Raw genomic sequence first — 26304 nt, 5'->3', positions numbered from 1 at the left:
AACCATTGCAGCAAATGCCCACCCCCTAGAATTTTAATTTGTGAAGATTCAGATGCTGATTAAGGAAAATGAATATTCATTTTTCAGGACAACTTTATGCTAACCCGCAAACAATACTTGCCTACACTAGGTTAAACTCCCTTAGTTCCATATTTGGAAATGGATTATAGGCAGAATACACACAAACTTTTCCAGGAGCCTTTCTGACCGGAGTCCAGGTCCTGCTAAGATGGAGACCACTCCAGTGCCAGTGGCCTTGTGGTCACACTGCAGGTGGCCACTCCCCGGCCCTCCCCTGGCCCTTCTTTCCCATTCGCCACAGGACGGGCATCTAAGCAGACAGCTGCAGAGACCTCAGCTCTAGTTCTGCCCAGTGAACCCTTCTTCCACGGTTCCGGCCTTGCACTCGACTTCCTGAGCTGCTCTTGTTTGCACTAAGCCCTTGACTTCTGACATTGCTGCCCAAGCTCAGGTTTCTTAAATATTCTGCCTCTCCAGACTTGGATATTGGAGAATTCCATAAAAAAAAAAAAATCATCCCACTCAAAATGGTAAATGTGTTTCCTCTGGATTTGCACTGACTCCTGGTTGAATCTACTTCCTGTTTGACTGGGTTACTTCCCTCCTGGTACCCACCAGTTCAAAGATCCCAGGTTTTGTCCACAGATAGGGACTGGAGTGTTATCTGTGCATCTGCTCAGAGAGTCCTGTGCATTTCATGCCCCTGTTGACTTATGGGAAAGCAGCAAGGGTTTGGCTCCCAGCCAGCCAAGCCCAGAGGGGAGCCCTTCATCAGATGCCTGGGAAGTGACCTTTTATGCCTCTAGTAACTGAGCTCCCCTCCCCCTAATTGCAGATCCAAAAGAGATGAGAGAGCGCAAATTAAAACTGAACTTGACCCAAGAAGACAGGGATTCCTGGGTCAGTCACCAAGTTGTGCCTTTGGGTCACATCCTTGGACAGAAAATTGGCTATCCTTGAGGAAGGCCTCATGGTGCCATCAGAGAAAATATATTCAGCCTCTCTGGTCCTGAAGGTCATGCCTTTGCCAGCCAAACACCGGGTAAGCCAATTACCTGCCCCAATAGCCATTTATTCAAGAGAAGAAATACTCCCCTGTATCAGCACCCGGGAGGGGCAGGGACTTGTATCAGGTGAAGAGAGAACCAGGATTCACCTTAGAGCCAAAGCTCTGTCTTCCCCCTTTGGCCCTATTTTTTTGGCTTCTTTCACTGACGAGAACACATGTCTTAAAGACAGGAAGTTACTCTGGTGATGGATGGCCAGCAAATGCAATTAGGTCCTCCTCAAGTGCTCTCCAAGGGGTGCCCTTCCAGTGCAGGATTCCAGGTTTGGTGGCCACTTAATAGCCATGCACCGAAGCTTCCTGGTAATGAACCATTTGTCTCTGTCAGGCTTAGGCTGCCAGAACGTCCAGCTCCCTTCAGACACAGGGAGGCTGTGGGCAAAGGTGGGATTGGGAAGAGGCAGAACGGATGCTGGGGAGCATTCTGGTCAGGAAGAAAGGTTCTCAGGACAAGATCACCAGGGTGACTGAGGACATGCAATGGCATGACTCCCAAGGCCAGGCTGGGACAAGTTGTAGCACAAGGAATGAAACTCTAAAATACTCACTCATCATCTCAGTGCCTGGGATGTAATTCCTTAATTCTGCCATCTCAAGGGCTTTGGAGGGATAAAGAAAGAAAGTTCTCCCAGACCTCGCCCTTGAGCTCTTTGCACTCTAGGGGGGAAGGTCAAATACACCCCATCAGATTTCCAGGCAGGCCACACACAAACACGTGAAGCAGCACGTTCAATATTGACTCATCTGTGTAGGTAAAAGGAGGACCGAGGAGGCCATCTGGATCCTGCCTGCTTTAGCTCTTAGCCCCTCTGCCACTTAGAAGCTGAATGTCCTTGAGCCGGTTACTTGGCCTCTTTGTGTCTCTGTTTCCTGAAAGTGGACTGGGGTGACAAGGGGACCTCCTCCTAGAACGACTCAGCAGGGCCCTGCACAGGAGGTCCCACCGTGGCCAGTGCACTGCCTGCAGTTCTCTCCCTTCTCTTCTGAGCTGGGGCCTTAGCCATTCCTACACTGTGTTTCACTTTAGCAATCTGGTGAGGTATACAAATTCCTTCTCAGAAGAATGGTAAAATGCATAAAACAAAATGTGCAGGATTACACAGGAAACTGCATTTTTATTGAAATACAGTTATCAAATACTAAAAAAACCCCAAATCTGTGTTATAGTAATATATGTGCTGCTTTATTAACACAGTAAATAACAAGATCTGCTGGCAGGTCTAATAACTACCGTAATTTTGAGGTAGTAATAAGCTTAAACAATATGTCAGCATATCTGCAACAACCATAATGAGATATAAAACTATCTGCGATTCCTACTGATGACAAAATTATGGCTATGCCTAATACTGCTATGACTTGTTGCCCACATTCAGAACTAGAGGAACTGCTCCATTGTTGTTGGAGGCTGGTGAGAGCAAACATGTGGTTGTTTTCACAGACTCTGTGCAGACCACAGGGGAAGAACCCTTGCTACAAGGCCTGGCTATGGCTGGGTGTGGTCTGAGTGTCCCCCAGGGCCTCGTGTGTCCCACGAGGATGCAGACTGACACTGACTGTGCTGCATGGAGGTGGAGCCTTTGGGGTACACAGCACTGCATGAGATCATTAGGGTGGAGCCCCAGGAAGGAGAGAGATGTGCAGATGTGTGTGCTCCCAGTCTCTTGTCGCCTGATGCCCTGTGCTGCCTCAAGGTTCCACCAGCAAGACGGTCCCTGGAGCTTGTGCCTCCAGACCCGAGAGCCAAAACAGACCTCTTTTCTTTATAAAGTTAGCCTGCCTCTGGTGTTTTACTACAGCGGGAAAATGGATTAATCCAGGCTTGGTAGAACAAGTTATAACCAACCTTTCTAAACTTTTAAAATAACAGTTATTTTCTTGTTACTAAAGCACAAGGTAAACACTATGGGACACTTTAAAAATGTGGATTATGGGGTGTGAGTTGCAGTGCAGTGGGGTAAGCCACTGTTTGTGACACCATCATCCCATATCAGAGTGACGGTTCAATTCCTGGCTGCCCTGCTTCCTATCCAGCTCCCTAGCTAATGTGCCTAGGAAGGCAGTGGAGGATGGCCCAAGGACCTGGGCCTCTGCTACCCATGTGGGAGGCGCAGATGGAATTCTTGGCTTCTGACTTTGCCCTAGCCCAGTCCTGGCTGTTGAGGCCATTTGGGAAATGAACCAGCAGATGAAGGATATCTCTCTGCCTCTTCTTCTGTCACTCTGACTCTCAAATAAATACATAGCTTTGAAAATACGGATTAAATGTAATAACATTCAGAGAGTCACTGTTCGCACTAGGTGTAGGCAAATGTGGGGCTAACCATGTTTTAGGTGGGGCATCTGCTCCGCTTACGACCATCAGATTGGAGTTTCACTCAAAGGGATGTCAAGGTACAGGGAGCTTAGCAAGCCCAGGTCTAAGCACCATAAATATAGCCAGAAACTACCGGAAGCTCAGTTACGGAAAGGGGCCCCAGCCCTTGCTAGCAGACCCACAGACGGGCAGAGCAGCTCTGGCCTCCTCAGCCCAGAGGCCACACAGCCCCACTGAGATGCGCTGTCTCATCCATCTCGAATCTTGTTAGACCTGATGAATTGCCACAAGTCTAAATCATGAATTGTGAATAATGGAAATTATCCACTTGATGAGGGCCACCAACTGACGCTACTCAAAACCTGCCAAATATTCACATCAGATCCCAGATGCCTGCAAGCGGAGTGTGAGGAATCATTCCAATAATCCATTTAGAAATAATGATCGTCAGGTAGCACTAAATCTAAGAGGCATTATGCAATCTAGACAAATACACGCACACACGTGTGGATCAAGAGACCTTCTGCCGCCCTAAATAATCCCCGTGCAAGCTGTGTGGCCCTCTCTGGGGTGGAAAGGCAATATGACATACGATTGGCTGTCCCAGGTTAACTTGGGAAGGCTGAAGGCTTTATTTTTTATTATTAAAGATTTATTTATTTGGGGCTGACCCTGTGGTGTAACAGGTAAAGCTGTCGCCTGCAGTGCCGGCATACCATAAGGGCGCCGGTTCGAGTCCTGGCTGCTCCACTTCTGATCCAGCTCTCTGCTATGGCCTGGGAAAGCAGTAGGAGATGGCCCAAGGCCTTGGGCCCCTGCACTCATGCGGGAGACCTGGAAGAAGCTATTGGCTCCTGGCTTTGGATCAGTGCAGCTCGGCTGCTGCAGCCAACTAGGGAGTGAACCATTGGATGGAAGACCTCTCTCTCTCTCCTTCTCTCTCTGTGTAACTCTTTCATTTATTTATTTGAAAGTCAGAGTTACACAAAGAGGAGGAGAGGCAGAGAGAGAGAGAGAGAGAGGTGTCTTCCAATCGCTGGTTCACTCCTCAGATGGCCGCAACAGCTGGAGCTGTGCTGATCGGAAGCCAGGAGCCAGGAGCTTCTTCCAGGTCTCCCATGCAGGTACAGGGGCCCAAGGACTTGGGCCATCTCTACTGCTTTCCCAGACCATGGCAGAGAGCTGGTTCAGAAGAGAAGCAGCCGGGACTCGAACTGGCACCCATATGGCATGTTGGCACTGCAGGCGGTGGCTTTACCCGCTATGCTACAGCAGTGACCCCAGCTGAAGGCTTTGAATGGCTTGTCTAGTCACTGTCACATGACATCCATGGGGAACCCACTGCAGGTGCATTTAGAGTATGAAGGAGGCCAGGTTCTGGTTTATTTCCCCCAAAGTCCCTAGAGGACACAGCTGTGTGAGCCCTGCAAGCAGTGGCCAAGCAAAGGGTCCATGGTGCATCCATTGTCCATCCCGTGGGAGCGCCAAGTTGTTGAGTCAGCATCGTCAGGTTAGGGATGTGCTGCGTCATTCAAATGGCACCTTTGGGAGATGAAAGCCAATGCTGCTACAGCAAAATTAGAAAAACACTTCCCCCACTCAGACCTCACAGCAATGTTCTCTTCTGACCGCCAAGCCAGCTCCTTCCCTGGAGGGGAGGTGGAGTGCTAATGAAATGCTGCTGGCACACTCATCAGGATGGGACTGGGACTGTGTGCTGTCCCGAAGGCACTTCGCCACCCCCCTCCCACCAGGTGGCCCAGCCCCTCTCTGCCAAGCCTAGTTAGGGATCATAGCCCAAAAGAACAGGCCAGCAAAGCTGCTGAGAGCAAGGCACCACCAAACTTCAAAGGGATTTTAATAAAACAATATGGAAAGGGCAGCCTGTTCATTTTGATTCTCTACTGGGTCACTCAATTAAACATGAGATTCTGGGCAAACTTGAACCCCCTGACCATATTTTCTATTAGTATTATGAGTAATAATAAAAGATAATTATTATTGGGCCTGTCTTTCAAATATTGCAGATATCAGCACCTCAACTTAATTAATTGTTAATTAAGATATGAAAGAACTACAGTGTCTCTCACACATCCTGACTTTATTAAGCCTCAACAAGTCTTCCACAGGGAGAAAGACCTAAATAGCCCAGCCAGGGCCCCTCTCCTGGTTCACAGAGCAGGGTGGAGGGCATGGGGTGAGGCGAAGGGCTCAGTCTGAGCAGGGGTCACAGAAGTGCTTGGTGCAGTTGTTAGCATGATGCCCCGGGAGGAAGGGATGAGGGAGAAGAGGAAGGAGGTGAGCTGGGGTTTCTACCTTCTGCTCCACATTGGGCTAAGCCTTTCAACAGGTTAGCTGAGCCAATCTTCACAGCAATCCTGTACTGTGCCCATTTTACAGATTTCAAAAGCAGTACTCGGAAGGATGATCTAATTACCTTTTCTAAAAGTGCATGACTGCTAAGAGCTGGAATTTGTACCAAACTCCATGCTTTCCATTTGACCTTCCAGGGAAACACGAAAAACAGAAATGCCTTTGTCAATGTCTTTCCTGTCATTGGTAAAGCAAAAACCCACTTGTGGTAGCTGGACTTCAAGATGGCCCACTGACACTCGCTTCCTGGCTGTCACTCTTCTGTAGGCCCCTCCCACATTAGACAGGGCTACCTTGCATAAGCCGTAGAAAATTGTGGAAATGATGGCAAGATGGTCACAAGAGGCATGTGGCTTCCACCTTTCTCTTTATTGGACGGCTCGATTCCAGGGAAGCTAGCCACCGTGTTGGGAGGACACTCAGGCAGCCCTGTGGGGAGACACTGAACGTGCAGCATCACATAAGAGAGCCACTTGGGAGGCAGACCCCACGTCCCAGCAGGTCCTCAGGTGACTGCAAGCTTCCTTGGCGTCTTGACTGACACCTCGTGAGCAACCCTGGACACAGCTGCCCAGAGAGACCAATTCCGAATTCCTAGCTTGCAGAAACTATGACATTATAAATGCTTGTTGTTTTAAGCCATTGCATTTGGGGGTAATTTGTTATGCATCAATAAATAACAAATTGAAAATTCATGAACTTTTCATCCTCTGCTGAATCGCAAAGTCATGCTAATACTAGTGGGTCAGAGAAATCCTTCTAAAAAAAACATTCAAATTTGTATGCCTCAAAGTAGAAGTCTAAAATAATCGTCATCCAAGATCCTTCATGGAAGGAAACCTTAGGAGTTTAGGAGCAGAACATGGGTCAGATCACTAAGAGTTGCCTAAATTTCTCATTAAGATGACTAAGCACACTATTAGAATTATTGATTGATTGATTGATTGATTTGACAGGCAGAGTGGATAGTGAGAGAGAGACAGAGAGAAAGGTCTTCCTTTGCCATTGGTTCACCCTCCAATGGCCGCCACGGCCGGCGCACCACGCTGATCTGAAGCCAGGAGCCAGGTGCATCTCCTGGTCTCCCATGGGGTGCAGGGCCCAAGGACTTGGGCCATCCTCCACTGCACTCCCGGGCCATAGCAGAGAGCTGGCCTGGAAGAGGGGCAACCGGGACAGAATCCGGCACCCCGACCGGGACTAGAACCCGGTGTGCCAGCGCCGCAAGGCGGAGGATTAGCCTATTAAGCTGCAGCGCCGGCCAGAATTATTTATTTTATTTGAGAGGCAAAGAGAGAGAGAAAGAGAGATTTGCTAATTGCTGATCCATTCCCGAAATGCCCAAGAGACAGGAACTCAATCCAGGTTTCCCACAGGAATGGCAGAGAGCGATCAACCTTCTGCCCGGCAGGTGCACATCAGCAGGGGAGCTGAAATCAGGAGTGCAGCGGGACTGAACCACACGCACTCTGACGGGGGATGCAGCACCAAGAGCTGTCCTAACCACTGCAGTGAGGTACACTTTGTCGGACTTCCGTAATCTTGTGAGAAGCGAGAAGAAAATAAGTCGATCGTACTTCTGAGTACTGAGCAGTTTTGTCTGGAACTGATCAACATCCTTGGGGTCAATGACTTTCCCAACTCCAACAACTCTTGGTACACAAAGTCGAAGCATCCTAGCATCATGGTTTGTACTGAAAATCAAAACGAGCTGTTGCTGTCAAGTCTACCTCTGCAGCTCCCCTGGCCTGGCAGGTGCTTTTCTTCTGCCCATCGTTCACCTAAACCAAAGGACGAAGCCACAGAGCTTCGGAGCAAAGCTGAGCTGAGGTCAGCGGGGCCTCTCCGGCTGTGCTCTCTGGATTGCCTAGATCCTCAGATCCCGCCCGGGCAGTCAGGGTCAGGGGGTCAATGCTACAAAGTCCACGCCAAGCCCCTTGGGTTGCTGAACTCACGGTCAGCACAAGAGGTCTCAGCCTTTGATGAGAAAAGACTATCTAATGCACATTTTCTGGACATATTTCATAGGAAAACATTTGTTTTTGAAGCAGAGCTGGTACAAGTTGACCCCAGGTAACGGTGGGCATTGAGGAGGGGAAGTGCAGAAAAATGAGTGGGTTTGGAGAGTGGACAGAACACGTCGATTTGCTGAACTTCCTTCTAGCAGGGTCTGTGTGGCCATGGCTTCAGGAAGACTGGCACACGAGTGCTGAAATTCAATTTGGCCATTGCTTGGCCCACAATTTGAGATATGCTTTTATTTAAAAAAATAAACAACCAAAAATCCCTGGTTAAATGGAATAGAGCACAGTGTTAGAGAATCAGAGCCCAGCATTCGCGTTCCAGTGCTCTGCATTATACTCTGTGTGCTTGGGGCATGGCTCAGGCTGGTTCTTTCCCCACCCCTCTGTCTCACAGACTGGGTGGAGGCCGTGCCCTCTTCACATCTCCAGTGCCTGGCAAGGCCTAGGAGCTCACAAGGCCCTTAATAGTTGCTGCCAGTGACCACAGAGTTAAATAAGTGTGCCTACGTCTTCACCCACGTGTGTCTGCTGTCAGATAATGAGGAAGGAGGTATGAAAGGATATGCCCCAGACAGTCAACACAGGGGCTGAGGGTTCGTGTGCAGTGCAGGGGAAGAGAATGGGTGGGCACAGGCCAGTAGCCAAGAAGAAAACACAGAGGTTGTGCTAAAAGTCTAGATGTCTATGAAATGTCATCTTGTGCGAGTATGTGTAATCGCTTAAGTAGATTAGGGGGAAATGATGATGTCTGTGTGCTAAGTCACAGCAAGTTACAGCGCATTCCAGTGAGAAACTACAAACAAAAGCCTCCTATGTCTCTGTTATATGTGCGTGTTAGGTGTGATGAACAAAAGGAAGGGTCTGTGTTGCGGATACTCTGTGGCTGCTGGCGCTGCTGGCTGAGCGCGGCTCACAGCTGAGTCCCGCAGCCAAAATGGGCTTCGCTGCCCCAAGTTGTGCCTCCCCTTTCTCTCGTGAGAGTCCACACCCAGAGACTGATCCACACAGGATCCAAAGGCTGGATCCCTTCTCAGTGCAGACAGCCAGCTCCGGGGTCCCCGCTGGCCACCTCGGCTTCCTGTGCTCCCCCACGAGTGTTGTGACCCACGTGGTTTGTCCTGTAAGCCTTCTGTGTGCGTCAGCCTCAGCCTGTTTCCCGGGAAATCACAGCAGGGTGGAAAGTCACATACCAGCCGGCGCCGTGGCTCACTAGGCTAATCCTCTGCCTGCAGCGTCGGCACCCCGGGTTCTAGTCCCGGTTGCTCCTCTTCCAGGCCAGCTCTCTGCTGTGGCCTGGGAGTGCAGTGGAGGATGGCCCGAGTGCTTGGGTCCTGCACCCACATGGGAGACCAGGAGAAGCTCCTGTCTCCTGGCTTTGGCCTGGCCCACTCATGACGGCCTCGCTCCCAAGGCTGCAGCCTCAGGATCCCTCACACCCCCTAGCTAGGCAGCCACTGCTCTACACAGGAGCATTCTTCCCCATGGCTCCCGCCTCCCCTTGCAGAGTGGCAGGACCTGCGTGCTCCCTCCACATCTGGGGTTCCACGAGGTCCTCCAGGGCGGGCAGACTCATTCAGGAACAACTCAGGTGAACGGCCCCCACCTTGGCCAAATGCTCGCCTCTGCCACCCTCAGACCCCACGAGAGGTTTGCAAATGCATCCTCTTTAGACCCCTGTAAATGATAACTCCCTGGAGCGAGTTCAGCAAGGTTTGTGAGAAGCCAGCCCTGGAAGGCATAACGGTCCAGCTACCGACTGGTTGACCGACCCTTGGGAAGCGGGCAGGAAGACGCCTGGTCCTGGGGTTGATGAAGGAGGCTGGCCAATCTGCTTAGGCAGAAGCACCTGCTGCCCCAGGTGGTGGAGCTTCTGCCCTGAGAGAGCTACACTTAGGCACTCATTGGTTCACGGGGTATTTGTCTGCCTCTTCTGTGCTGGCTTTGTGCTTAGACGAGAGCTGAGGCAGTTGAGTGGGGCAAAGATGCTGCCCGTGAGGGCTTGGGCTTCCAGAGAGAGAATGGCACAGAGACTTAGAGTCAACGCTGACACTCACGGGCCGGGATGCTCAGCGCACCAAGGCCATTAAGGAGAAGAGGGGTTCACGTCAGGTGGTTGGATGGGAACTTCTTGGGGGAGGTGTCAAGCATTCGTCACAATCTGATTATCTAAGCATGTTACAACAGCCACTTTTGGAGATCCCATATTTGTTACCTAAAACACCTTTCTGTAATCATCCTCAAGAAGTTTTACCTTAAGTAGTTATCATTTTATGGTAAAGCTGTGAGGGTGCATGAAAGAAAATTAATGAAATAAATAAAATTCTGGAGGGAAAAAATAAATAATGTAGTAAGTAACAGCTGAGGTGGGCATTTGGTGCAGTGGCTTGAGTCGCGACTCGGGATCCTGCACCCCGTATCAGAGTGCCGGGTTCCTCTGCTTCCACTCCAACTTCCTGCTGACGCGCACCACGGCAGGCGCCAGGTGGCGATGCCTCTAGTGCATGCGTCTCACCCACACGGAAGACCCGAATGCAGTTCCAGGCTTCCGGCTTCTGTCTGGCTCAGCCGTGGCTGCTGCAGGCATTTAGGGAGGGACCCAGTGCATAGAAAATCTCTCTGTATCTCACTCCCTGTCTCTCTTTCCAATAAAAAGGAAAATACACAATTTATGGACTAAGTAAAAAATTCCGTTTCCTCAGTAATCCACAGCGCTCACACTCAAATTTAGTGAAAAGGAGAGAGGGCATTTAGAATGGAAAGGGAAGCCGAGGTTTTTCATTTTGAACACTTAACCACATTTCTTCCTTTCCTCATTCCCCTTCCAGGTGGCCTGGTCATCTTAACCAGAGTGGACGCATCTGCTTGGGAGTTAGGGCCCCAGCACGCGCAGTAAAGACCCAGCGTTGAAGACCTCAGCACACAAGGTACCATCTCCCCCTGACCTTTTTCCATCTGTCACTCTGAGGGCCAGTGTGAGGCCGCCACCGGTCACTGCGTGTTCCCAGGCATCTGGGACTGCAGCCTGGAGTGGGGGGTGGGGGGGGGACAGGCTCTCTGAAATCAGGTGGTCGACTGCGTTGGCTCCTCTGGGCTTCAGGCTGCAGAAACCGAGCACCAAGGTTTTGGCTTCTCATAAAATATTTCGGAAATGCATTTCATGACACGGTCGGTCGTAAAAGTGTGTTACTGTACTCGGTCCCTCCAAGCGGCTATGCTGGATTCCCTGGCCGCCCGCGCCTGCACTGGGCCCACGTGAATCAGTACTAAATTATTCATCAGGCTGCCTCTCACATTTCTGGAGTTCCAAAACCCCTAATAAAGTATTATGAAAAAATATCCATCTCTTTATCTCTATCCATAACTATTTATATGGCTGGAGGAAAAACCTGTCATTTTATTTCTTTTAATTTAAAAGCTTTCCTAATTCCTTTTTCATACCGCATATATATGTCTAAAGAATTTTCAAGTTGAAATAATAACCTCTAAAAAACGGTCCATGGGAGAAGCTCTTAGGATCCGTGGAGCTGACAGGCACAATGAATATTTTGCTCCCCTAGTAACTTTCCGTGGCACTCAGACTCGATACGCTGGCACGGGAGCTTTCCACGCCAGCGTGGCCCCTTCCTACCGTGCAGGATCTCGGACCCACCAGCCTTCCGTATCCACCTGCACGACGGCTTAGGTTTGTTCGGCAAACGCTCCACTCCTGCCCTGGGCTCACTGCCGCCTCAGGCTCTTCCCTGGGCTTCTGTAGGCCCAAGACAAGCTTTCCAGAAGTGCCGAGTTCCAATCCACCCAGAATGCTCTCAGCTGACTTGTGTCTCCCTGAAAGTACCCCCAGGCCGTTTAAGACACCTGTGAGTGCTAAGCTCCCAGCATGCACCCTCCCATAAAGCTGCCTAGCAGTCATGCACACTGAAGGGTGAGTTGGTTCCTGGGGGGCTTCTAGGTCACCAGCTGCTCGAGATCAAGTTCTCTGAGCAGCAGCTGGGGTGCCAGCCACAAAAGCCTCCCTGGAAATGTTATGGTGGAGACACGCCCTCCACCAGCACCTTGCTCGGAGAAGGTACTTGCAGGCATGAAAGAACGTTCGAAGCACCGCTTGCAACGGGGGGATTGAACCCTTCAGCCAGAGAGCTTGTGCGCATGAAAGTACCTGGTCTCTAAACTGATTTCTGAATGCGGGTTCAACAGGGGTGTGAGATCTGGGTGCTGTGCCCCTGTGGTTGGCATCACAAGGACGCCCACGTATTTTCTGCCAGCCCTGCTGTCTGAGGTTTTTGACCGGGGTTGGAAAGATGAAGGAGGGGGCGCAGAATCGACTTCGTGGGGTCCCTGGGGAGCCGTACGCAGAAGGCAGCCTGGGGAGAGGGAAGAGCCCTGTAGATGAGCCTCCCGGTCACAGCTGGAGCCAGTCTTCCTCCAGGAGCCGGGAGCCTGCTCCCAGGCCTCTCCCAGGCCTTCCTTGGAAAGCAATGCACAGGCTGAATCGGAACATGCTCCCGAGCATCAAGAAGAGCCTGGTGTGTGAAGCAAGGCTCAGCGATGGCCCGACCGCAGCAGAGCCAAGTCCATTTCCGTCTGGGGCCAGCAAGATGCGAGGGAGCTGTCTGGACAGCACCAACAGCTCTCAGTGGGCCCAGGCAGGGGCCGCGAGACACTGCTGGCTCCCGCGAGCCTGGAGCTTCTTGGAAGGCTGCAGGATGCCTGCTGAGAGGTGGTTCTTAGAGGCACCCACTGCTCGGCTTGTCCAGTCTGCAAGGCGCTTCCTGGCACAGGAGCCTGATCCCCCACCCCCCACCCCGCCAAGCCGTGCCGCAGGTGTACGATAACCTCACAGGAGCTGGTTGAGGTCAGCTCTCCCCACGCACCGGCAGACCCCTTTTCACCCAGGCAGCTTGGTGCGGGGCTTGAAGAAGTTAGCCAACAGGAAGGCGGCCAGGACGCCTCCTGGCTCTTTGCAGTGCAGACCGAGGTGCATCACCAGGCTGAGCTGAGCTGCCTTGCTTCGCTTGCTTCCATCCTACTGTCATTCCCCGTGCATTTGCAAGCAGCTTATTTTAAAAGCTGATTAGATGAGCCCTTAATAACATTAGAATTTAAATGGCCCCAGATAGGCTTTCAGCTCCTTACCAAATTGAGATAAATGTGATATTTGGGGAGCTGAGTTCCCAGCTTTGTGGTTGCTCTGGACTGCAAACAGGTTCCGAAGCAGTGCCTTCTCCTGTGGTTTCTGCAGCCTAACTGTGTGTGTGTGTCCACACGATTCCATTTATCTCCAAAGAGCTGTGGTTCTCGGAGTAGATGTGTCTCCGTGATCAAGCATTTTCAAGGGAAGGCAAATTGGGCACAAGGGGCCCAGCAGAGAGTTCCATTTTTCAATTAAAGTAATCTGTGGGAAGACTTCTCTCTGCTGCCTCCCCATCCTCTGGTCACTTTCCGTTCCAGGCTATACGCTTTATTGAGCAATTACTAGTTAGTCATTTGATTTAGCATTAATGCTGCTAATACCTGGCTTATACCAAAAATGATATGACCTGGTCAGAAGCATGAGTGTTTCATCTCATGAATATATTCAGCACCCTCTGATGTATTCCCAGGGAGGAAAAACACACTGTGCAAGCCAAACAGGTACTAGCTTCCAATTAAACACCCTGCTACCAGATTTAGAAAAGCTGAAAACAGAATGGCAAAGGAGATGCAAACCACCATCACCACCACCCCACGCGACCATGAACAGATGGCTCAAGTTGAGGTAAATGTGTTATTCCAGGTACGGTAGTCCCCCGTATCCAGGAGGGCCAAGTTCCAAATCCCCCTCCCCCAACATGGGTCTTGGCAGCTGCAGATACTACCAAACCCGACCACCCTGTTTTTTCCTGTAATGCATACTTATGGTAAAATATCATTTCTGAATTAGGCACAGTAAGAGATTAGAAGTAACTAATAATAAAATAGAACTACAATGATACACTGTAGTAAAAGTTTTGCGAATGTGGTCTGTCTCTCAAACTATCTTTTTTCCTTTAATGTATGTCCACTTATTTCTCCATGATGCAAACTTTCTTCTGTGTAGTTCTATGAAGTTTTATAAATTCCTCCAGAGAGAATTTGGACACCTTTGTTGAATTTATTCTTATCTCTGAGACAATCTCAGACGTTCCAGAATAACTTTTCCCCTAAACTCTTTGAGAGTAAATTGGTACCTGATCTCCCAAATGCCTCCGTGCATACCTTCTACGGGCAGGGAGCGTTCTGTTTGCACAGCCGCAATGAAGCTCAGCCGTCTCTATTAGCAGTGATCCTCTGGTTATTACCATATAAGCCTCAGACCGTTCAAGTCTTATATTGCTCCCCAAATGGCCTTCATAGAAACAGGACACAGTATATGTATATGTACTTCAGTATCTCTCTCTCCCTCCCTCCCCTCCCCTCCCTCCTCCTGAAATATCTTGCATTGGTCCTTCTTGTGGTGACGTGCAAGGATACAAAACCTGTGTGACGAGACGAAGTGAATGGAATGACACAGGCATTGTGGCGTAGCCACTTGGAAGAGCATGCATTTAAAACTGATGAGTTGTTTATTTCCAGAATGTTCCCTTTAATATTTTCAGACTACAGTTGGCCTTAGGTAACTACAACAGCAGCAAGCAAAACTAAGAATGGGTTTAGGGGACTCCTGCACACACAAAAAATTGAGTTGTCTTTTCTTTCCATCTCTCAAACTAAGCCAGATACTTGGGTTTCTGCAGCTTCAGTCTTGCGACTCCTAAAAGCATGGTTTGCATCTCTGGACGTGGGTGGTCACTGAAGAACCACGCCTGAGTCTGAGCGTCCTTCTGCAGTGCTCAACACAGGTAGCTGCTCTTGCAATCTTTCAGAAGACAATCAACCTTGAGCTTGATCCTTGTGTTTGCAAGCAGGCAGGAAAAGACAGTCTGCCATGTCCTCCTAAAGGGAGGGGTGGGGGTCTTTCAGGAACCAGCCAGGAGACCTGGGCAGAGCTAGGAGCTCTGAACTCACAGGGTTGGTGGGGGGTGCTAAGGACTTTCAGGAGGAAGATGTTTGTAACCCATCTCAACTGTGGCTGCTCAGGCAACTACATACAGTTTGAATGTGAGTGGCTGCTTTGGCACCTGATTAAAAGCAAGGTTGAAGAAGCCCAGTAGAATGCAGCCCCGGGGCTGCAGAGCCTGTCCCCAGATGCCCACCAGGCAGGGCTGAGCTGGCCGTCCCATTCAGAGGTGTCAGAGGAGCTCCTAGCAGAGCCTCCATGCCTACCCTGCAACTTGAGGGAACTGAGCATTCCCTCCTATTGCAATCTGCTCAGCAAAATCCTCCCCTGTGTTTGTGTTCCTCTCTACGTTTCATGGATTGCATGTGAATGACGTGGTGGCACTGGGGCTGTCAACTGGAAGTTCACTTGCAAGCTCCCCTGTTCCTTTGCTAAGCCTGGGGCTGCACACAGAGAGCTCTGCCTGGTTTTGCTCCTCTCCTCAGACGCCTCTGTGCAGACTTTGTCCTTGATTGCCTTTGTCCCGGCACTCCGGAGACAGCCCCTCCTCCTCCTCCTTGCCAACTCTTCCTTGGCATCCCTGGTCTTTTCCTTACTCTCCTCTCCAGCCATGTCTATCCACCATTTTCCACACTTCTCGTTCTCACTTTCTCTAAGTTCTTTTTCTTCTGCTAATAAATAAGACTTGGTCTCCACTGAAACAAAACAACAAGCACACCTTCCTCTTGATTTCCGCCATTACTTTCTCTTATCCTGAACGCTACAGGAGTACTCTACCCTCACTTACTACCATTTTTTTAACCTTTTAATGCTATGGAAAGTGATGTATCTATGTTGCACAAAACCCAACATAATTTGGCAAACACGCATTGAGTACATACTATGTGCCATACCCAGTCTGGGTCCAGATGTCCAGGAAGATGACCATGCCTACCCCTATTCCAGATTACCAAGTAGTAGGGCCAAGTACTGTAAAGAGGTGAGACGAGACTCATCAGCCCTGTCCTGGGGCAGGGGACTGCAAAGCAATTGTCAGCAGAGGTCTGAAACAAGGAAAGAAGGGGCGAGGGGGCCAGTCCAGGTAGAACAGCAGAATGGCCAAGGTCACTGAGGCCAGTGGGGCCCCACCAGCAAGACCTGCAGCTGGCATTCAGCACATGACAGGAAGGGAAGGGGCGCTGCGGCTGCAGAGGAGGGCAAGCATTTGGACTTCAACTGTGAGACCTTGAGAAACTTTAACCCTTTTGCGCAGGCAGTGGCACGTTGAGAGTGACGTAATCAGATGGTCTCTAGAATGATCACGCAGGAAGCTGCAATTAGGTGGGGAGATCAGACCAGAAGCTGTTCTCATCATCCAGGTAAGAGGTGACAGGGCCTGAAGCAAATGGCAGAGCTGGGGATGGAGAAGAGGGGACCCTAAGCAAGCATCCCCCCATCCTCCAGAAGCCACCCAGGGAGATGTTATCTCTTCCCCTAAACCCTCAGAGCCTGCATGGTGCCTTCCTTACTCAGCTTCCTCCACTTGTGTTCCAGTCCTTGTGCTTGCCCCACTGTTCCTTATCAAACTGTATCTTCCTCTCTCCTTCAAATTACAATACCTTGCTCGTCATCAGAGCTGAAGAAAAGGTGATTTAGTTGAATTGGATTTTCAAGAGCTCCAAACCATGAATAATTGAGCAATCAGCCATGTATAAGTGCTCATCATTTACATAATTGTGTAAACAAGCTGGTACAAAATTCTTATTTTTCCCATTATTTTCATTATCCTGGAATGCCCTGCTATCTTCCCAGTTCTTGAGAGTTCCGGGAAATAGTAAACAAGTATTCTGCACTGCACACAAGTGGCAGAGGCGCTGTCGTGTCCTCACCTCCCCAGGCCAGGGAATGGCGAAGGGATGAACAGATGATTGCATTGATTGACTATGAAAGCCACGTGCAAATATTGAGAAATTTGCCGTCTGAAGAGACAGAACTGCCGAGCACACTGCATGATGGGACTCACGCGCTGGGTCCCCAAGGTCAGTGTGCAGATACAAATTGATGAAGCTAAGTACTTACTGAAATTGCTTTCCAACATACAGATGAGAATTGACCACAAGCACGACCTGTATTTATAGTGGAAAAGCTTATGTAAAATCACCCTTTGGTATGTTATCAAAACAAATTCAAATTGCCCAGATATTGCCTTAAATGAAAATATCTACAATGTAGTTAACAAACATTGTAAGGAGTTAACTGGGGCTTAAAATTGTATGATAGCTTCTTTAGAGTTTTCTGATTGGCCCCATAATAGCTATTCTTGTGGCATTAGTCTCTCTCTCTCTCTCTCTCTCTCTGGTCAAACCAAAGGATTCTTATTGGTCATGAGTCATCCCAATGTGACGGCCAAGTTGTCACCCTGGAGCACACATCTCCGTCACCTACAATGCCAGGAGTCAGAGCTCTCCTAAGTGTGTTCTGCATCCAACATGCATACCAGTGGCTGTAGGTGCCCCCAGTCAGTGGCTTGTAGGGAGCAGTGAGGAAAACAGGAAGTGGAATGGGATGGGCAGAAGGACAGGTGATACAGAGAAGGGAAAAAAAAGAGAAAGGGGTAGAAGTCGCAGTTGGCAATCTTCACGGAGCGACTTATTTTGGTCAAATATAGAGGTGTGGGCTACACAGAAGAACTGCATGTCATGCACCCTGCTCTCCAGGAGCTGAGGGCTGAGTCGAGTGTGCAATTCTGAATGAGCAAACAAGCAGTATACTCAAGCTCTAAAGACTGTGCCCCAGCATTGGCGGTGCTATGGCACCGAGAGCAGAGACAGAGCAAGTGTCATAGGATTCAGGGATGTGGAGAGGACCACAGTAAACGTCCTGGCAGAGGTTGTGGGCGTCAGCCTGAGCCTTGGCACGGAGGTGATACAAATGGCCATGGAACCTCGGACCGGGGAGAAAGTGAGACCAAAAGGAGGAGGTGAAAGAGGAGAGAGCAGGAAACAGAAGTTTCCAATGATGTTGACAGAGGTACCGCCACTGCCTCACATCTCCCTAGGTGCTGGGCCCTTGGACTGCCTTGGCCAAAGACCAGGCATGTAGGCAGAAAATACTGCTGCGGGCCCAGTCGTTTCTGCAGAGCTGGACTGGAGCCAGTCAATTTCTGTTTCCCCTGTAATCAGAGAATGAAGCATTCTCTCCCTTGTGTTTGCCTGAGAGGATGTTGTTTACACTGAAAACCTCACACCCTTCAGATTGATCTTTGACAACTGGATTCTCATATTGCTAACAATTAGGAGTGAAGAACTGGAGAAGCGTCACAGCAAATGAGACGGCTTCATTAGCTGAGGCTTCCGGAAGCCCCAGAGAGCAAGGTGAGATGGGTGACTCGCAGTCAATAGGTGGGAAGTCTTTCAAGAGGGCTCTGTAGGGAGCAGGATGTTACCAACACAATATGTTTTGATTGGCATCGTGCGATCTCCCTGCCCTGAAAATTACTCCCCTATCTCACCCTCAGTCCCACTCAAATTTTAGGAAAAGGAAAAAAACACACAAAGGACTAACACTGGTTCTGCCATGTTGTTTGATGCCATTTGAGATAAATCCTCATCAAGGTATCTCTTCTCCCAGATGTCCCTTTTGGAATGAAGGTATCCCCTGAGAGACCCATTTATCCACATTAGAATGCTAGTTGTTTTAGTAGACTATTTTCTCTGTAAAGGCCACTGGAGGAGGAAAGCACAGAAAAGGAGAAATGATGAGAGAGGAGAAACAGTGATTGTGGGACTCTAGCGTGAGATCACCACAGCCATCTTGAACTTGACCTCCATCTTGCCCTTTAAATGACTCTGGAGGTTATCTCAAGCCCTGTGGGGTAAATGAAGTCTTTAAGGTAACTTGAGGCTCTTACCTGACATCTGAAATGTCTCTTATTAAGGTTAATACTGCTTTGGCTGGCGCCGCGGCTCACTAGGCTAATCCTCCACCTTGCGGTGCCGGCACACCGGGTTCTAGTCCCGGTTGGGGCGTCGGATTCTGTCCCGGTTGCCAGCTCTCTGCTGTGTCCCAGGAGTGCAGTGGAGGATGGCCCAAGTGCTTGGGCCCTGCACCCCATGGGAGACCAGGAGAAGTACCTGGCTCCTGCCATCGGATCAGCGCGGTGCGCCGGCCACAGCGCACTGGCCGTGGCGGCCATTGGAGGGTGAACCAATGGCAAAAAGGAAGACCTTTCTCTCTCTCTCTCTCTCTCTCTCTCTCACTGTCCACTCTGTCAAAAAAAAAAAAAAGGTTAATACTGCTTTAAAAAGTCCAGGTGTGTTCCAGCTAGCCAGGAACCACTTTGTCCAAAAAACCTCTGTTCTCCTGCCTTGAGGTAGAGAGAGATCCGTATGTCTCACAGCCACAAGTGACCACACTTGTGTCCATTAAGTCCCCCCCATAGTCTGCACCTTGGATTGGTGCCTTCCTAGGTGTCAGCCCCTCCTGCTTTGGGTGGCCAGCTCTCGCACACTGGACTTTTCCAAAGTAGGAATTCTAGCCCGTGGGGCCCTGCCAGGAAAGCTGGTGTTTGGAGATGACTGGTGCGAGTAGAGAGTAGTCTGAGAATCTACAAAGCAGAAGGAGTAGAAAATGGGCCCAGATGAAGAATAAAAGAGACAGGAGCAGAGAATCTTGATTGAACGACGCTGCAATGCAGTTTTGCCCTCTTTGTCATGTGGCTGGAACAGGTCCAACATCAAAGTCCACTGTCTGCAAGTGCTGCCTTCGAAGTCTTAGCATTGCTTAAGAGAGAAAAATAGGAGGAGGAGTGAGGACATGACCAGCGGAGGAGGACTGGCTGGGAGGGGTTGCTGGGTGGCAGACTGAAAGTATCTGTATGCAGCATCATCAGGGCCAGCCGTGAAAAAACACACAGAAGAGTTTCATTATGCACAGGAAAGAAAATGCCCAGAGATCTCCCTCAATGCTGAACAGATGTGGCCATGGGCCGAGGGCGTGCCGCACTTCTCTACTGAGTCAGCAGAGAACAGTGAAGCTAGGGGATGACTTAAGAACTTATAATAATGAGAATGCTGATAATCCAACATCACAATCACAGACCACCAAGTCTTACATACAGGGACATAGGGATTCTGCTTCAACGCACATCTTCCAGTCCAGGGAAAACAGCACTGAGAGGAGGTAAGCTTTGGGGATGCTCTCTGTACACCAGCCTCTGTTCCGATCACTCTACGTGTGTTGATTCAGCGACTCTTCCCAACAACCAATGGTGGGACTGTTTTTATCAACACTTTATAGATTTGAAAAATGAAGTACAGAAAAGCTAAGCTCTTGGCTGGAGGTCAAACAGCTCCGTAAGTCCAAGGCAGTTCCACGTAAGCCCTACCTTGAATGATCTGTCAAAGATCACACAGCCAGGCACCAACACGGAACACGGGCAGCCTCTTGCAATTTAAATCCTGTCACGTTCAGGTTGGAGTGTAAATATCACTTGTGGGATGATGAATGGCTGTTAGGGGCGAGGTTACAACAGGTGTAGTGGCAAAGATGTACTGATTTCTCGTGGGCACTGAGGACTGTTCTGGAAGGGGGAAGCGGGGCACCATGGAGGTGTGGCCTATCACCCCTTAATCAGGGAGAGGTAATGGGGTGTAATGGAGCCACTGCAATTGAGGCCACGATAATTATTGAGATAATAGCTCAGAAATGGAAGAGCGGATGTGTCTCTCTTTGAAAAAGGAGGAGCCTGAGGTAATGAAATGGTAAGGAGTGTATTGATGAGTTTTGATAGTGATCAATGCAACAGCAATAGACTGTGAGTATAAAGATAAAGGAAGAGTGGTGATGCACCTAGACTTTCAATCACCCACACTGGCTGAATGCTAACTTTGTCCACATGCTAAGTGCTCTGGCACGGAAATGAAGTCTAGTCCGCCAGGAGCTCAGCATTGAATGGATAAGACAGGATATCATACTGGACTCCTCCTCCCCCAGATACACACACTGGAGGTTCAGAAATGCAGGGTGTGTCATCATGCCATGCTAGTGTGGCCTCAAACTGCCCTGAGGAAGACATCGGTCGTTAGAATTCTTGGAGTCAGAAGGGCAACTGTAGCAGAGGCACACACAGAGGAGCTGCCCTTAAGATGAGGTTAGGACTGCTGGCTGTTGCAGAAGGAGGTACGAGGAAGGAGGAGTGAGTTGTAGGAGTAGAAAGAGCAGTAGTGAGATCGCCAAGGAAAACGGCCGATTTGGGGTAGTTAACATTATCATGGGTAGTTTGATGAAGGGAAAGGAGGAGCGTCTAACGCTAATGGACATGTTGGAGTGTATGTACAGTGCATAATAGAGATGCCTGTGGCTGTATCCAAGGTGGCCAGGGGCTCGCATGGTAGAGGGGTGGAGAGACACTGAAATTGTTATGGGAGCAATTATGATGTAATGGGGTAATGACAAAGATAATGGACCTGTAATTGAAATCTGGTGGCTATAAAGGAGAAGGTGAGGCCAACTGCAACGTGGAGGGGGTGATCAGGGACGTAATGGTGGCAATGTGAAAGGTAATGGAGTTATAATGAGGTGATGACTGCAGAGTGGGGGACAAAGATGATCAGTGTAATGGAAGTGAGAGAGGCGCTGTGATGCAGGTGAGCATGGCATGCAGAGCTGGGGGTCACCAGGAGAATACTAGGCAGCTACACCCGAAGTTCTCACGACATCAGGAGTCCTAACGGACCCTGGAATCAGACGGTGATGTTGATGGAAAGATGACTGCCGTGAACATCAGTGTTGGTGTTTAGAACTTGGGTGGGGGAGATGAGAGGAGGGATGGGGATGGGAGTGAGAGCAGACCTGTGGGGGCGTGTTTGTGTGTCTCGGGACCAGGGATCAGAGGGCTGTTCCCCAGCCACATGAACCTTGGTGCACCTGCTCTTGCTTGTATGGGGCATTTGTCTGCATGAAGCCAGCTCAGGCCTGGCTGAAGCAGCAGTTCAACCTTACAATCCAAGTTTTGTTTGTAAATTAGGCGTGACAGCGCACTAGCTCAGACACAGGACTTGTGTGAGCAGATGTGTGCACAGAATGTCTGGGGAGTCTGTGAGTTTCCAGAAGAAACAAACGAATGGATGGGGGTTTTGTGTATGCATATATTTATTTAAACCATGAATATTCCTTCCAAGTAGGGAAGTGGGAACTTATTTCTCGAGGGGGTGCTGTTAACTCCTGAGTGCCTCAGTTGAGAGGAGTACCCATGGCAGCTTGTGCTGGTCTGGGCTCCGGGAAGGATCCCAGGGATCGGGCGTGCATTCTGCACTGAGCAGCAGGGAGGCGTGCAGGAGGCGTGATGATATGCAAAGTGCACAGAGGATTCACACGCACAGTAGGAATCTGAGATGTGGGCAAGACACAGAGCTCACAAGGAAGTCAGAGACAGCCGTGGACTTCCATCATCATGCAAGAAGGAATGCCTACAACACAGGTGACCCCCACCTCTCAGACCAACCACCTCAAAACCACTGGGAAAGCCTTTACCAGAATGCAGAGTCCTAGGTCCCAGCTCCGGGGGAGTCTGACTGTTGGTTAGAGATGGGGCCTGTATATTGAACCTGTATTTCAAAAGCCTCCCATGACAAATTTCCATTTCTCCTTTGAGTGTCCATCGGTGTCCCTTCTAAAGAGGAAGTTAGGGGAGAAGAGAGAAAGCAGAGTTCCTGGGGTCAGAGCAAACCAGTAGGATTTGAGCAGCACTCAAAGACAGAAAACTATGCTCCACCTGCCTCCCCCTTCCTCTGCTCTCCTCCTCCTACTTGTAGGGCATTATATGGGGCATTATGTGGGGTCTGGGGACAGGGAAGAGCCACACATTCGACACAAGCAGTCTCCCAGGAAGGGACTCCCGGAATGTCTGCGGCAATAGCAGCACTGGGCCCTGTGTTTTCTAGACTGAAGAATGAACTGGAGCGCATGTCAGGGAGTCAGGAGGAAGTGCTGTGGGGAGAGAGGGAGACAATGTCTGAAAGCTACCTCCAGCGCCATTAGGTCCAGGAATGGATGTGGCTAGAAAGGTGAGAGGTTGGCCTCTTGCAGACTTCAGATGTAGCATTTTGTTCTTCAAGAGCCTCAGGGATTAGAAAGTGTCAGAAGTCTCGGAAGTATTCAATGGATGTTTGAGGAAATACAAGTTATTACGGTGCTCGTGTGACCTATAACTCACATGTGTGTCCACAGCTCTAAATGTAAATTGACAGAATTAGAAGATGGGATAATTCCTAAACAACACATTGCAAATCAAAATATGCTGTCTCAACTGTTGAACCAAATGACAAGCTGTCTCTCAAGAGCTGGTGTTCTCATCTGACTGTTCCGGCCCACTCACAATTTACCGAAGGGTTCAGTGTAGACCATCACAGTCATTGGAAGAAAGCTCAGATCCTGCTGGCACGAGTTTGCTGGGATCTGTCTCTCCAAGGAGAGGAGTGAGAGTTGGACTTCAACCCTGCCCATTCCACTTGGGAATGACTCAAGCAATCCTATGGACAGGGTGATCTCAGGAGCAAGGTCACTTCTCCCTCTCTCCATGGTCACCGCCCTCGTCCGGAAGTGGACCACTTAGTGATCTGGAAACCCTTCCTCCTATTCCTAGGGTTGCTGATCCACCACCTGAGAAACAGGACCGCCTCTCGAGCCATGTTGTCATATGTTAGCTGCTAAGCGTTCATTAACCTCCCAGGCACCTCACGGAAGCCAGGAACCCCCCTTCATTAGCAAAGGTGGTTCACTGGGTCCCCCTTTAATAAAATTACAACTTCAGGAAACAAATCATTTATATCAAATACAACCCCATGGCTTCCTCTTATGTTAATCATTTTAGGCAGGTGCTGTTAGGTAATTCAATCACTGGGTTACAGAAAGCTGCCACTGAATTAATGAGGAATGAAGTCAAATTCTGAATAAGACGTTTTCTGAATAAGTGGTTCTGAATAAAAAACAGGAGCGAGCCTAGGATTGCAACAGATGACAATATAAAAGTGCATATTCAACATGGTCCTACCAGCCATCTAGTCTCAGTCCACAAACTCTTTTGGAGCCAAAAGAACAGATTATAGTCACCAATAACAGCCTCGTACATTTGCCACTTTTCTACTGTTTCCTTAATGCTTTCTCAGGTGAGCTGAATAAATTTTAAAGAGTACATCCCGATTTAAAATAAAATCCAGTTTATCCCCAGGGTGAATCTTCCCTGTACAGAGAATCTCAGTCTACAGCTCCGTTCAGGCTCTGCAATTCTCTCCCTTTCCCACCGGCCCCACCTGCACCCAGCCTCCCTCGCCTCCAGAACACTCTTCGCACAGCCATAGAGTGGTCTTTGCAAAACCCAAATCTGGTCTCATCACATCCTTGCTGTCGTTTTCACTGCCCTTCCTTGCTTAGCCTGTGACACGCGGAACTTCAGGACCAGGCCTCTGCTGCCTCGCCAGCCTTCTCTCTTGTGGGCTCCCCATAGAAGGCACCCTGCATCCCAGACACAGTGTTATGCTCCTCCTTAGCACCACACCATTCATCCCGCTGGAGTGCCTGTTCCAACCTGATTCTCATCTTTTAAAGCTCATCTTGAACAGTGCCTCCTCCTCCGATCCTCTCTGATTCCTCCACAGTCCCCATTCCTAGACTGAAGCAGGCACCCTTCTTCCGGGCTTCCTTAGCTATTAGGGGCATAGCACAATTACTGCGCACAACACTGAGTAGTCACAGCGGGAGCACTGGCCTGACACCTCCCTGACAATAAGACTACACAGCAGTTGATCTTACTCGTTCAGCGCTGGGCATATGGTAGATTCATTGTGAATGTCTGATGAATGATTCAGCCAGTGAGGGAATACATGACATCATGAGTGAGTGAGTGAGTGCACCCCACAGCATGACGTACGCCAGTTCCCGGAGCCACGCTTCCATTCTCCAACGCTGGGCGGAAGCACTGAAAAGGTTACGTTCATAGCCTGAAATTCAGCTGGTGAAGACGTGGCCCAGGACAAAGGGGTCTCTACAGCTGGTGAGACCATCGCAGCTTCTCATCCCCTCGCTCCACAGTGACTCAGAACACAGACTCGGCTGCACAGAAAGAGTGCTCTCCTGCGGTGGGAGACTGCCCTGGCCTAGACCACACGGTGACCCGTGTCCCCCTCCGCGGGCCCGGGCTTCCAGCGCCACAGGAAATTCTTTGCCCTGTGCGCTGTATGTAGTTCCACAGAGCTGCGGTCGCTTGGCATTTGTCATGCTGCGCTTCATCAGACATTTAATCAGGTTTGAGTTTTAACAATGTGCTCGTCATGCTCACTTAACTTAAAATCAAGCCTGCTCGGGCATTCCTGGATCCTGTTCATGCAGACTGGTAGTTTTGGCATTTAAAATTTTAGAATTTCTCATCAAGGAATACTGTACACCTTTACCAGGCATCCACTTATGCGGCACTGTCCCGAGCTGGTCACCTGGTTGAAATAGGAGAGGCTTAGCGCGTAGGCTCTGTAAGGAAGCGACTGTGGATGGGTTTCCTGTTGATGTCCTAACAAAGGAGCAAGGATGTGGTGACAGAAAGCAGAACAAAGGGACCGTCATGGGTTCTTTGCGTCAAAGTCTGACCTAGGCCTCACTGGGCTCCAGGCAACGTTGGAGGGGCTGCATTCTTTCTGGAGGTGCTGGGGGTGGGGAGTCCATCCCTCCCCTCTCCCAGTTGTGTGGATGGCCCGTGTTGTTTGGTTTGTGTCCTTTCCTACGTGTTGAAAGCCAGCAATGGCTGATGGAGTCCTCAAGTGGCATTAAGTGGCCTCCCATCCTGCCTCCCTCTTCCTCCTTGAGGGGTACCCTGGTGATTACACTGGGCTCCCCAACATGACCCAGGATAATCTTCTGATTAGCATTCATAATTCCCCTTTGCCATGTAAAACTGAAAATGCACAGCTTTTAGGACTTCTTGGGAGCCATTATTCTGCCTCCCGCAGCCTGTGCGGCTTTGCAAGTCCAGGAGTGTTCACATCACCCTGTGGGTCAGGAGTGGCCGTCCCATCACAGTCTCCTGGAAACTGTTCTAGAGGAATCTGAATCTGTGTGTTCATCACCTCACAGGGATGTCCTGTGACGTTGAGAAGCCAAGCTCCAGAGGTTACTGGAGCGGACAGAGGATTCTCAGATTCCGGCGGGGAACGGTGGTTTTATCTGAAATTGTGCCTGGAATCGTGGAGAGATCTTGAGGAGCCCAGTAAATGCAGGGCCTCTCCTCTCTGACGGAGCTCTGAATGAGGGGGATGGGAGATGAAGCAGTGGGCCCAGTGGGAGCCAGCTTTCACCATGGTAAACTGATACTCATGTCAGCTCATATTGGCCCTCAGACTGAGGGGGGCTTTTCCCCACCCATTTGCACTGCACTAGGCTGGGGAGGGTCTCCGTACGGATTCCTAAAAAGGAGTAGAGCACTTGAGAGCACATGTCCTCTGCAAGCCAGCCCCTGGAAGGG

The 26304-nt window shown here is 49.9% G+C and overlaps 1 protein-coding gene across 3 annotated transcripts in view; it reads left to right on the top strand.

Annotated features, from left to right (window-relative positions):
* TNR (tenascin R) overlaps positions 1 to 26304 on the top strand; it is a 435083-nt gene that overhangs the window by 216039 nt on the left and 192740 nt on the right. For all 3 annotated transcript variants that reach the window (XM_070077163.2, XM_070077161.2, XM_089299432.1), the window contains exon 2: positions 10627 to 10725. The gene's annotated coding sequence lies outside the window, so the exon portion shown is untranslated. The remainder of the gene's footprint in view (positions 1 to 10626; positions 10726 to 26304) is intronic.

Source organism: Oryctolagus cuniculus, chromosome 7 (genome assembly GCF_051225735.1).
Source record: "Oryctolagus cuniculus isolate XC-2025 breed Fujian yellow rabbit chromosome 7, ASM5122573v1, whole genome shotgun sequence".
Classification (NCBI taxonomy): Eukaryota; Metazoa; Chordata; class Mammalia; order Lagomorpha; family Leporidae; genus Oryctolagus; species Oryctolagus cuniculus.
The sequence above is the reverse complement of the archived record's forward strand: the minus strand, read 5'-3'. Positions and strand labels throughout refer to the sequence as shown.